This window comes from Bidens hawaiensis, unplaced genomic scaffold (assembly GCF_021521415.1).
Source record: "Bidens hawaiensis isolate Kalapana, Puna unplaced genomic scaffold, B.hawaiensis_p1.1 tig00034731_1, whole genome shotgun sequence".
Taxonomy (NCBI): Eukaryota; Viridiplantae; Streptophyta; class Magnoliopsida; order Asterales; family Asteraceae; genus Bidens; species Bidens hawaiensis.
In genome coordinates, this window is record NW_027496034.1 from 198804 (window position 1) to 211398 (window position 12595).

At 37.1% G+C, this 12595-nt stretch overlaps 1 pseudogene; it reads left to right on the top strand.

The window, feature by feature from the left end:
• The first annotated feature begins 2358 nt into the window (after positions 1-2358).
• Positions 2359-11878, top strand: LOC143586626 (protein FAR1-RELATED SEQUENCE 5-like; annotated as a pseudogene).
• Positions 11879-12595: the final 717 nt, after the last annotated feature.

A 12595-nucleotide genomic window follows, 5' to 3' on the forward strand; every position in this document is an offset into this window, starting at 1 on the left:
TTAAATAAAATTGTTATATGTTAACCCATCGGAAACTTTAATCCCGATCATACCCCCCATTTTATGAATTTTATTCTCTTTGAGGCATTTCATCAAACACCTTATGTGCATATATTTAACCCAACAATATTCATATGAATTCTATAGTTAAATCATCCAAATTTTCATTTTAAATCACATATTTTCATATACAAGTATTCCATTTCAAATCCCATGTAGTCCACATATTATAAACATGGATGCAAATACAAGAGCAGAAGAACGATTTACCTCGTAAGAACGGAGCGGTGGTGGTCGGGTTGGGAACGACGATGGTCGGATTGGGAGAGACGATGGTGGTGGCTGGAGAAGCGGTGGTGGAGGCGCCGATCGACTGGTGGTGGTGGCTGGAGAAGTGGTGTTGGAGAAGCGGTGGTGGAAGGAGAGGTTAAGGTTTGGAGAGGATTTGGTTTCTCATGTGATTTGGGGTAAAAGTGGGAAACAAAGATCTTCTTCATTCAGCTAAAAAAAAGCTGGACCATTCAAATCTTAATGGTCCCATTCAGCAACTTTTTTTTGCGAACCAAACACCTATTTAGCTTACCGGTTCAGCAAAAAGTGTCTGAATGGCCCCATTCAAACACAAACAAACAGCCCCTTCCTTCATGAGTTCCTTTTTCTTTCCTGGTCCAGCCCACTACTACCTATCCAGCCCAAACCAAATAATTGTGAATATTGCATTCGATCACATGCATTGTTTGTGAAACATATTATTTATGATGCATATATATTTGCATTATTTATTTAGATTCAATTTACTTATTTAAACGTGTTGCATTCACATTTTCACATTAGCCCTCGCATTTAGTTTATTTAAAACTCATTATTATGATAATCAATAAAATATAATAATATTGTAAATTAAATGATCATGTATATCACACCGATTAAATATGACTCAATAAAATAAACCGTTCAGTAGTGTTATACTGAGTTGATTACTAGTTTTAGCTCATTGTCTTTTTGAAACCCTTAAAATACAAATATGAGTCAAATAAAAATATATTCAATAAAAACCTAACTCAAAAGTGTAGGAAATACTTCTATAATAATATGTTTAATTCAGACCACATCAATTGTTATTCTTCTCTAGAAAAAAATATAAAAATAAAAAAACTCGTTGTAGTGCATATATGTAACACCCTAGGCAAATCTCGCATTGCCTGTGTACAAGAGAGATCCTTGGTTCATAAGTAAATGCCCCGCTTCTTAAATCACCAACACGTTTTGGGCTTAATGGTAGTGGACGAGAGGAGAGCTCCACAGTTAAGCGTGCTCAGGTGGGAGTAGTAGCAGGATGAGTGACCTCCGGGGAAGTCTCCACCTGGGCAACCAAAAACAAATCCGTGAGCTCTTCGTGGGCAAAGCGGACAATATTGACGGTGCGAGGGGCCGGATGTTACAATATGCAATACATCGACTTTTTTTTATTGCATATGTGCACTAGTGTGTATTTAGATATGTGCAATAGTGTTGAATAGCATATATGCAATTGTTTGTATTGTATACATGCAATAGCGTTATATTATATACAAAAATTAAAAAAAAATCAATATAGTGCATATGTGCATTATTGTTGTATTACGTATATGCGATAGTGTATGTTGCATACAATTATTACTGTTATATTTGCACATATTCGATAGTGTGTATTGTATAATGCAATTGTGTTGTATTATATGAAATGAAACACTATTTTATATATAAATACACAGTAGTCCACATATGCACTACATCAACAGCTTCTTTTTTTCTTTTTCTTTTAAGAATAATATCATCTTATTAGGAGGAAAGAAAAAAAATTCACAAAATATTTTTTTAAAAAAAGTTAAAAATAATTGTTTATTAGTTTTCTTTTTAAGAGGAGTTCTATCTAGATCTCATCCCTATATATATATATATAGGCCAAGTATAAAATAAAAACCCACCCCACTTAAGAAAGCCCATGGAAACACAACTTGTGGTCCACAATCCTCCACATCCCCATCAATCTTCACCTTATATAATCTAGAAGGGGCATGTTAGTCTTTTTCTTTTGTTGATCTGCATCCAAGAAAAGATCCCCCCCCCCCCCCCCCATCACATTAATCTTGTAATCCTCTGCCACACCATCATGTTGAGCTGACCATTTGTTTATACATTTAATTTGTTTTTAAACTTAAACATAGTTAATTTAAACTTAAACAACCCAACCTTATCTCATTACTCCTCATCTTTCTCCCCAAAACCTAATTACTTTGATACTTTGACAGAGCATTGAATTAGGTTCACCTTGCGTTTGTCTCAGAGCATTGAATGAGTTTCATTTAATTTTTAATCATGGATGCATTCGTTGAGCCGCCGCCTCCCATCGGTGAACTGTATCCAGGTTATTATTTTCATCTGTACATTTAATTATTTTATATTTGTACATACAAATTTTCAATCTTTTTGTATTTTTGCAGCTGAAAATCATGTTGAGTTTTCGTCTCCTTTACATGTGAATCCAGCTTTTCAAGTTAATTGCAATTCTCCTGTTCTTTCTAGTTCATATGAATCCGGAGGTTTGTTTATGTTATTGTTCTTTTTATTTATGTTAGGTGTTTATGTCACACAACTAATTGTTATAATTAGGTTGTAGAGTAACAGGTTTAATTTGCTTTAGTTTTTAGTAAGAGTTTACATTTTTTACCTTTAGTTAGAGTTCACTGATGTATACTAGCAGTTTGGGATGGCAATGGGTCGGTTTTGGGTCAGGTTTAGCCATTCGCAAACCCATACCCGATTATGAAAGCTTGTCCCAAACCCGTCCCAAACCCGTCGGGTTTTAATCGGGTAATTACCCGTCGGGTTTCGGGTTTCTAATCGGGTTTTGTCAAATTACCCATTGGGTATACCCGGCCCAAAACCCATTGGGTTTCCATCGAATTTTGACATAATATAACTAATCGATTACAAATAATGATTACCATAAGATTAAATGTCTCAAATAATTGTTATAACAAGTTTCAACAAATAATATATTTAAAATATTTAAAGTATACTATATATAAATATAGAAAAAGTTATGTCGGGTACATCGGGCATATAATCGGGTAAATGGGTTAGTGTTATCGGGTAATCGGGTATATTTCAAATCCCAAACTCGTCCCAAATCCACGAAAACTTTCAAAACTAATCCCAAACTCGTCACAAACCCTAATGGGTCGGGTATTACCCGTCCCATTTATGTCGCTGCCGTTTGGCAGACCGGCGATTACTAGTGATTCCGGCTTCATGCAGGCGAGTTGCAGGTTTCGGGTTTTCCCATCGGGTTCGGGTTTCATTGCCATCCCTACTAGCAGTTTTTTTTGGTATTTTTGTCATTTTGAACACAACTTTAAGAAAATGGATTAGTTATAATTAATTTAATTCTAATTTTGACCTTTAATAGTATGACTATGTATATCTAATTTTGACATTTTTTTACCTTTTTTTCAAGATACCCATGAGTCAGAGGGAGACAATTTCTTTCATACTCCCAATGGAATCACATTTTGGTGTCCTGATGTTAGTGCCCATTTAAAACCGGCGATTGGTGCTACTTTCAATAGTTGGGAAGAAGTTCTCCGGTTTTACAAAAATTATGCTTTTAAGGTTGGTTTCTCAATTCGTAAGGGGCAGACCAAGAGATAGAAGGATGTTGTCATACATAAGTATTTGAGGTGTAATAAAGCTGGCAAACCACAGGATAAACGGAAATTTGATACGTTATGCGAGAGTTCGTTGAAAATGAGGCAGTGTACATTTTCCGTTACTGATTGTCCAGCAAGCATTACGTTACAAGTATGTGAAGAAATGTTCGTTTACCTTGTTATAAAGTTCTGTGAAAATCATAACCATCCTTTAGTTGAAGAGTACAACAGAGATTTAACCAAGATATCTTGAAAGCTCACGTTCTCAACCCAACAGTTTATTCATCAAATGAGTTTAAATAAAATTGTTCCAACTATAGCTCATCGCTTGCAAGTTTCAATGAAAGGCGGTCACCATAATGTTAATGGAGCCCCTACTTATTTCAAGAACTGGTACAACTCTCTGAGAATACATATTGGTGATTGAGACTCGGAATTAGTTCTGGACCGCTTGAAGGATCGTTGTGAAAGTTTACCAGATTTCTATTTTGACTTCGTTGTTGAAAAAGGGAAATTGAAATCGGTTTTCTGGCTCGATGAAATATCGAAGGTAAGTTATCAAGCTTTTGGGGACGTACTTGCTTTTGATACTACTTATAAAACCAACAAGTAAGTCTTTTGTTAACTGTTACATTTTGTTTAGTTAGCATTTTCTTAACTGTTACAGTTTTGTGTAACTGTCAAATGTAACGCATTTTTACTTAGTTGTATTGTAGGTACAAAATGATATTTGTACCCTTTACCGGTGTTGACAACAAGAGATGTGTCACATTCGGTGCCAGGTTGTTAAATAACGAAACCATAGAATCATATAAATGGGTGCTTGAAGCATTTATTAAAGCTCATGGGAAGCAACCTCAGCTTGTTTTAAGTGATCAAGATCCTGCCGTGAAGCAAGCCATTTCCCAAGTTATGTCTCAACCGCGGCATAGGCTTTGCATGTGGCACATTATGAAGAAATTACCTTCAAAGGTAACACATTGTGCATAGGCTTTTTGAGGTTTCGAATCTGTTTTGCAATGTTTAATGTTTTTTGCCTTCTTTTAAATGTGAATCAGATTTGAAGCGATCTTTTAGATAATACAAACATTCGGGCTAGGATTCATCGTTTGGTTAGGAATGTGTTTATCAAGCCTTCTACGTTTGAATCTAGATGGAAAGAGCTAATGGAAGATTTGGGTTTGCAAGATCACGGCTGGCTAAAAGAGATGTATGCAATTAGGGATCAATGGGTGCCGGCTTACTTTAGAGACATCCCCATGTGTTGCCTAATGAAGACCACATCAAAGTGTGAAAGCTCTAATGCCTCCTTCAAAGTTAACTCCTCTAGCGCTAACACGCTTGCTCAGTTCTTGTTGTGTTCTGAAACAAGAATGGATAGTCAACGCTACATGCAAAGATTGTGCTGATACAAAACCTTCGAAGTCTCCTTTAAAGATGAAACTGGTTTGCCTATAGAGAAACATGCTTTTGATTTATACTCATACAACATACTCCACGAAGTTCGTAAGGAAATATTCAAAGGGAAATTTTTTTGTTATGTATCCGGCACAGAAGAAGTTGATGGCATACATGTGTATTCTGTTACCCATCTTGACAAAAATCGGGACATCACCAACATTTTCACGGTAAACTCAACAAATAGTTAATAAATGTTAACATTTTTGGGTTTATGTAACTTATAGTTAAATATATTTTTTAATTCAAAATCGTATGTTTTATATGCTATATTTTTTATGTGACAAAAACCATTGCTGATATATGTTAACATTTGCTGATATATATTAACATTTTCCATGTAACATCTTTTGGTATTTGTGTAAAACATAATAAACATTTTTTCCATGTATACCATGTATTTTATTTTCTATAAGATCATTCGGCTTCCTGTTCATGTAAGATCTTCACCCGAATTGGATACCTATGCCGTCACATTTTTTGTGTTCACCGAGTTAAAAAAGTGGACAGGATCCCTTCCCAATACATTAGTAAAAGGTGGACTAGGGATGTTCTCCCCAAACGTGTATGGGAAACTCGGTACCAGAATCGGGTTGATAATACCAGCTGTTCCGGTCTTCGGCATGAGATTTTTGAAATAATATCCTACTGTGTTGATGCATTAAGGAGTGACCCTGTTGGTTTGGCTTCACTGGCACGCGAGATCAGAGCTTTGAAGGACCGCACATTGGTAGGTCAAGCAAACATGACAAATGCTTCTCAAAATAAGGCAGTCGTGATTGAAGAGTTGATTGGGCAACCGTTAGCTATTGACTTGGAGGTGTCAGTCGGGAATCCGGATGTTTTAGAAACAAAGGTACCGGTCACGTTCGTCGTATTTTGGGCGAGGCTGAAAAACAAATTGAAAGGTCTCAAAAACCTCGAAGGTTATGAAATAATTGTAAGCAATATGTGAATGATCATGACTCAAGAAATTGCGAGAAAATCAAGTTGAAGAAACTTGAGGCCGAAAAAAAACCGAAAGAAGGCAGAAAAAATGAAGATGGAAGTGGGGAATATGTGTCAAGGGAATGGTAACAGCTAATTAAACCCCTTAACTGTTTTGCTTTTTTGATATCATGTTAACCTTTGATTCAGATTGTTGATCCCCTTTTGTAATAGTATGTGACTAAAATGGGATCAACTAAATGCATCAATGTTTTAAGCCCTTGGTTTTTTTGTAATATTATGCAACTGTTGTTGATCCCCTTTTTTGTAATATTACGTAACAAAAATGGATCAACTAAATGCATCGATGTTTTAACCCCTTTTTTGTTTTTGTAATATTATGTAACTCTAGTTTATATTAATCCAACTTGTTTTCGGTTTATAATTTTATTTATCTTTTTAATAAACTAGCATAGACAATTCATGGTTGAGACATACGCGCCCTATTTTTTAAATTAATGATGTCCATATCACACACTTCTAGAAGACTAAAAAGAGAAAATGTAAAAGTGTTACTCACATTGTAAACAAAAGAACAAATTGTAACTCAAACGTCTTATCATTAGAACATTACCATTTTACATACGTTGTGACCACAAAATTTAAAGACATTAGACATTACAATAAACCTAAAACAACAAACCTACGAACCTAAGTTACCAAAGTAAACATAACAAGACTTTCATAAAGCATGATAATAATAAGAAGCACGCCCTACCTATCATTAAAGCATGCAATAGTAACATGGAAAACGACTAGCCGTCAGACGGAGTATCGGGCGCTGCCCAAGTAACATTATTAGAATCACGCTCAACAGAAGTTTTCAGGAACAAACAATCTGTAATCTCAGGCCACCAATGTTTTGGCGGTTGTATCGTGCACATTCAGTGCAATGTGGATGTTTGTCGCTGGTAAAGTGCTTGCTCCAATCATAGTTCAAAACCCACTCATCATCAAACGAATCATTTTCACGTAACAACGCGTCGTTTTCGCTTTTCTTTTGCACATCATTATTGACCTCGCCCGGTTCTGTCTTGGGAACTATAACATCACCAAATATTGTTTTTGCAACAACGATCTCGGTATGCTCGTGCCCCACAGTTTCACTTTGTTGTTTAACAGCGGCAGCCTCGGCTAACCAGTGCGTCGTCGTTTCATAAAGCCTTCTTGTCGCTTCGTTTGGGTACTCTGAGTTTTTTTTTTCCCAACGCTAGCTGAAAATGCCCCTTTTGCTTTGAATGTTGATGTCCATGATTTGCGTTTACCCCTAAACATTTTCTTTTTACGATACAACTATTGAGAGAACAACTTCTGTTTGGATTGGCATTTTCATTTTTAAGTTCCAATGCACCTATTTATATCAACAAGGTCTATATCAACAAGGTAAAAAAATGTTACCTTTTATTGTACTTATTTTTGTAAAACACAAAAAAGTGTTATATTATTTTTTGATATATTTAAACATGGTAAAAAAAATGTTACTTACTTTTATTTATTTATTTTTTTGTGTTTTTGTAATGATTTTTTTAACGTCCTACTTTTAATCTACACCTTACAACCCAACAACCCCTACATCATATATATAATAGTTTTCTCAACCTACTATGTTTTCATAACACTCCTTTTAGTTCTCACCAAAACGAGCATCTATTACCCAAAAATCATGGTGTTGTGCAAATACGACAAGGCTGCTGTTATCCGCACTTCGTGGACTGATCGAAAGCCCGGTCGTAGATTCTACTCCTGCCCCATAACAGTAAAGCACTATTTCTGTAACCTTTTTACAGGCCCCTTCTTTGAGCATGGAAGTTTGAATCCAATTTTTTTATTTGTAGAACTCCTCATGTACGTTTGTCGGATGGATTGACCAACCTATGTGTTCGCGGTCCATGGAGATAATCCCGGGTTTGTTGAGGTCAAAAAACCAATTGGAGAGTGATAACAAGAGGTTGAGGGCCGAAATCAAGAAGAAGAACAATCTTATTTTCTTCCTTTTCCTAGCTATATTTCTACTAGCTAAGTTTCTACTATTTACTTATTATGAATCATTTCAAGACAAAAACACTATAAAATAGTAACTTGGGGAATGGTAACTTTAAGGTTTAACCCTACCCTACCCTACCTTTTTTAACCTTAATTAACGATGATAAAGATGAAGTTCATATACAACTTTTATGTATTTAATTGTTAAAAAGTACAAATTTTTCCAAAGTGCAGGGGTCACATCTGGCATTTTGTCACCAGCCACACATCACATCTAACTTGCTTTTTTACTAAGGCTGAGGGGTGTGGGGGGCGTGAGTGGGGGCGCGAGCCAATAATATTGTGACGTGTGGCAGAGAGAGAAACTTGATAAGATGGGTGTTGGTAGTGGTGATAGCGCCCCGGGCCATGGTGTGGAGGGGCGCGAGAGGGGGCGTGAGCGGTTTATTTTTTTATTTTTTTATAAATGTATTAAAAAAACGTATTATTAAAAAAACAAGAAATTATTTAAAAAAACACACATTAATTAAAAAAACACATTAATATATAAAAAAAATTAAAGTACTAAAGAAAAACATTATTCTTATTCTTCGGCTTCGTCTTCTTCGATCAACCTCTTCCGGATACGTTCCTTTTGTTTTTCCATCAGCATTTGGTCGACCGGATTTAGGTGGCTGAAGTCTCTTGCAAGGAAGTCCAAATCTCTCATTCTTTTTTTTTCCTTTTTGTCAATAGAGACCACCTCCATGGTTTTGTTGAATTTATTGAGGGATTCAACAAGATCGTTGATGTTTACGGCTTCCCCCTCAGCCGGTTTTTTCCCCCTGGCGTCCCTTCCCAATGGCCGCCTCCTCGGCGGTGAAGACGTTTCCTCCCCCGCAACGTTTAGGTCGAATCCAACCCGGCAATCCGACCCGGCGGAAGTGCTGTACGCTCCAGACGAACTAGTTTTAGTCCGTTTCGGCCCTACTTCCGCATCAAGGTCCGGCGCCACCAGCTCAACCCACTTGGAACACCTTCTCAACCTCTCCCACACCTTTACACCGTCCCACGTCTTCACCGTCCCATACCTCCGCAGGCACTCCTGCCTCCACTCTTCGACAGTGAAATTATAGACCGCCAAATCGTCACTGCCACTTGGTCTCATACGACCGGCGTTCCTGTTGAACAGATTAGTAAACAAGCCGACAAATTTTCTGATTTCGGTCCACCGACCCGAAATCATATCGGGGTTCCGCTCTGTACTCCCAACGAGCGAATAGAACGTCTCCCTAACCTTTGTCCAAAAGACCTTGCTCTTTTGGTAGTCGGCTGCAAAATGCATAAATAAATTTGTAAGTCATTTAACTTTTTTATTTAACTTTTTTTTAAAATCATTTTTAAAAACGTTAAAACAATTACCGCAACGCCGATCCTCAGAAATGGCTATCCAAGCCCGACACAGGGCTTCCTTCTCATCCGATGACCACGGAGTGATTTTCCGTTTCGCCCTTCCGGTCGAAGCCGAACCCGACCCGTCCGTTGCAACTTGTTTTTTCCGGTGGACGCGTCTTCTTTGTCCCGCAGCTTCACCTTCTGGTTCTGGTTCTTGTGTCTCCGGAACTACAAAGTTAGGAGACGGTTGTATGTTGGATGGTTGAAAGCCGGATGGTTGTTGCGACCCCGAATAAAACATCGGTTGGTCCGGTGCCGACCATAAATCGTCGTAACTGTAATCTGATTCTAGGTTTGGGTACCAATTTCCAGCCATGTTTTTAAAAAAAGGTTTGGAAGATGGGGTGATTTTGGGTTTTGGGTGTGGTATGTGATATTGGTATGTGATATTGGTGTTTGTTTGGGTTTGATATAGGTTGAAAATCGAGTTTGATTTTGTGTTCCGGATGGTATGTTAATATATAGGGTTTGAAAATTTTTTTTTTATTAACAAAACCCACCCAACGGCTCTTTTTCACGCATCCCAAGCCACATTCACGCCCCCCCCCAGCCGCTAGCCCACCCGCGCCTGCCTCTTTTTCCGCGCTCGCGCCCCTCTCGCGCCCCTATAGCGCCTCGGTGGTGTGGTCCTCGCGCCCCGGGGCGCGACCGCCTCGCCACTTGCGCCCTTTCTCGCGCTCCGCACCCCTCAGCCTAAGGCTAAATCACCTTTTCGTCATGTAACAGGTTTTAGATTCCTGACACAAAACCTCTCATCATCCCGTTATCTAACTTAATTATTAAATGACACACAAGATAAATAGGATTTAGCAATAAACTTATATTAAAGCACCAAAAATAAAATAAAAAACTTACATTAAACAAACTTGTTAGAACATAATGTCTATTGCTAGGGTCTTAGATGTATTAGATATGATTGTATAGGGTTAAAAATGTCAAATGTATAGTTTGTGTTTGTTAGTCAAAACATAAGTCTTCAAGTCAACGCATATCATATGCGACGTATATGTTATACGCCATATATCATATACGGACTTGATGAGCTTGTTCATGTTTCCTATAAATAGGGACTTATGCGTTTCTACTTAGACTTTTGGTGATTATCAGAGAGAGAGAGAGTAGAGAGAGAAAGTGTGCAAAGTGTCATATCTTGTATTGTTTCTTGATATATATGAAAATGTGCTTAATGTTTACTTGGATGTGTTCAATCTTAATGGATTCCGCACTTTGAGATACAAGCTGTAACAAATAGAGATCCTTATTGTCATCTACTTCAAGATCGCATCCCTTTTCAAGTGGTATCAGAGCATTATGGCTCGTTACTAGCTTGAACACTTCAAGTTTTCTAGGTTTTTCTTTCTACATCAAATTCCACTGTCAAAAGTTCTTCCAAATCTCACATATTGTTCTCTACCTTTCCATGACAAACCTTACCAAAATTCATTCAATTCCTACATCATTTACATCTTCAAAAACCAAATTTACCAACAACATGAATTTCACCGTATATGTGTTACCTCCGTATATGTTGATCAAACATAACATATATGGCGTATAACATATACGCCGCAAATGTTATACTGATTAGATATATATTGTTTTGGACATATATGTTGATCATTCTTGTTGTTCATACATATCTGTTTGACCAAGAACATATCCGTTGACCTTTGAACCTCACACTTATACGTTGACCTACCTTGACTAATTTCATATCCGTTGACCAACCTTGACCAGAAACATATCCGTTTGATCAGAAGGTATACACGTTGACTTTATTCGATATGGAAAACCTAACTGCGTTCGTGTCATAGCCGTCTATTCTACTTCAAAACATTAGTTTGGAAAATGAAATGGGAACTTCCAACAAACCTCCTAAGCTACTGAGAATGGAAGACTATCCTTCATGGGCTGACAAATTCGAGACGTATGTTCAAGCGTTGAACTATGATACATGGACTGCCGTGGAGGAAGAGTATATAATTCCCAAGAATGAGAATGGAGAAAATTACATATTATCTCATATTGCTGATGCAGTTTAGGATTCATTCTTTAAAGAGAAGAAGATGTTGAATCTCTTTCAACAGTCCATCAAAGCTGAGATATTTCAACTTCTGCAACACAATGGTTCTTGTTACTCAATATGGCAAGCGTTGTTGAATAAAGATCATGGAAATCCCGACATGAGAAATAGCAAAATTGCTTTGCTGAAGAAAGAATTTGACATATTCACTCAAGTTAAGGGTGAATCATTTGCTCAATTCATTGAAAGATACTATTATCTTGTGAATGAGATGAAGAGGCTAAAGATTGACAAGCCTTAGTATGAGTATATAGATAAACTTGCAGATGCTTTACCTAAAGAACGGGGCACTTTTATCTTGATTCAACAATCAAACCCCATTGCTTATGCTCGTTTGAATTTGGCAAGCTTTATCGAGAAACTTGAAGCTCATGACTTGGAACTGAGAAAGAAACAAAAGATGAAATCTACAGTCATATCACAAGATGTGGGATTGTATTACAAGAATTTTCATTCAAGTGTTGCTCCAAATCCCAAGATTCCTACTGCATTTAGTGCTGAATCAATCAGTTAAGCTTGTGTTACAAATGTTGTTGCTACTCCTCAATATAGTAGTAGTTATAATGGAACAATTCCAATTACTCAAGCTTCAAGTTTAAAGGATTCTAATGTTTTCCAATGTAATATAGCAGTGAATCTAACAAATACTGGAAACATGACCACTGACACTATCAAGGAACACATGGCTTTTCTAGGATCTGTTCTAGAATCATATGAGTGTTTGGTGGCAGGTCGCATTGGGAATTACAACATGACTAAAGAAGATTATGACCAGATAGACCCGTTTTAACCATTTTGTTTACACCAAAAAAGTAAATATACATGTACTATATCTTCGCATTTACCTTTAACGGGAACCTCCTTGATAACATCAGAACTCTCAACTTTGTCACTAACACTAACATCTATTCCTTCTAAAGGGAAGATCAATATTAGTACGGTTACAAATTTTTACATA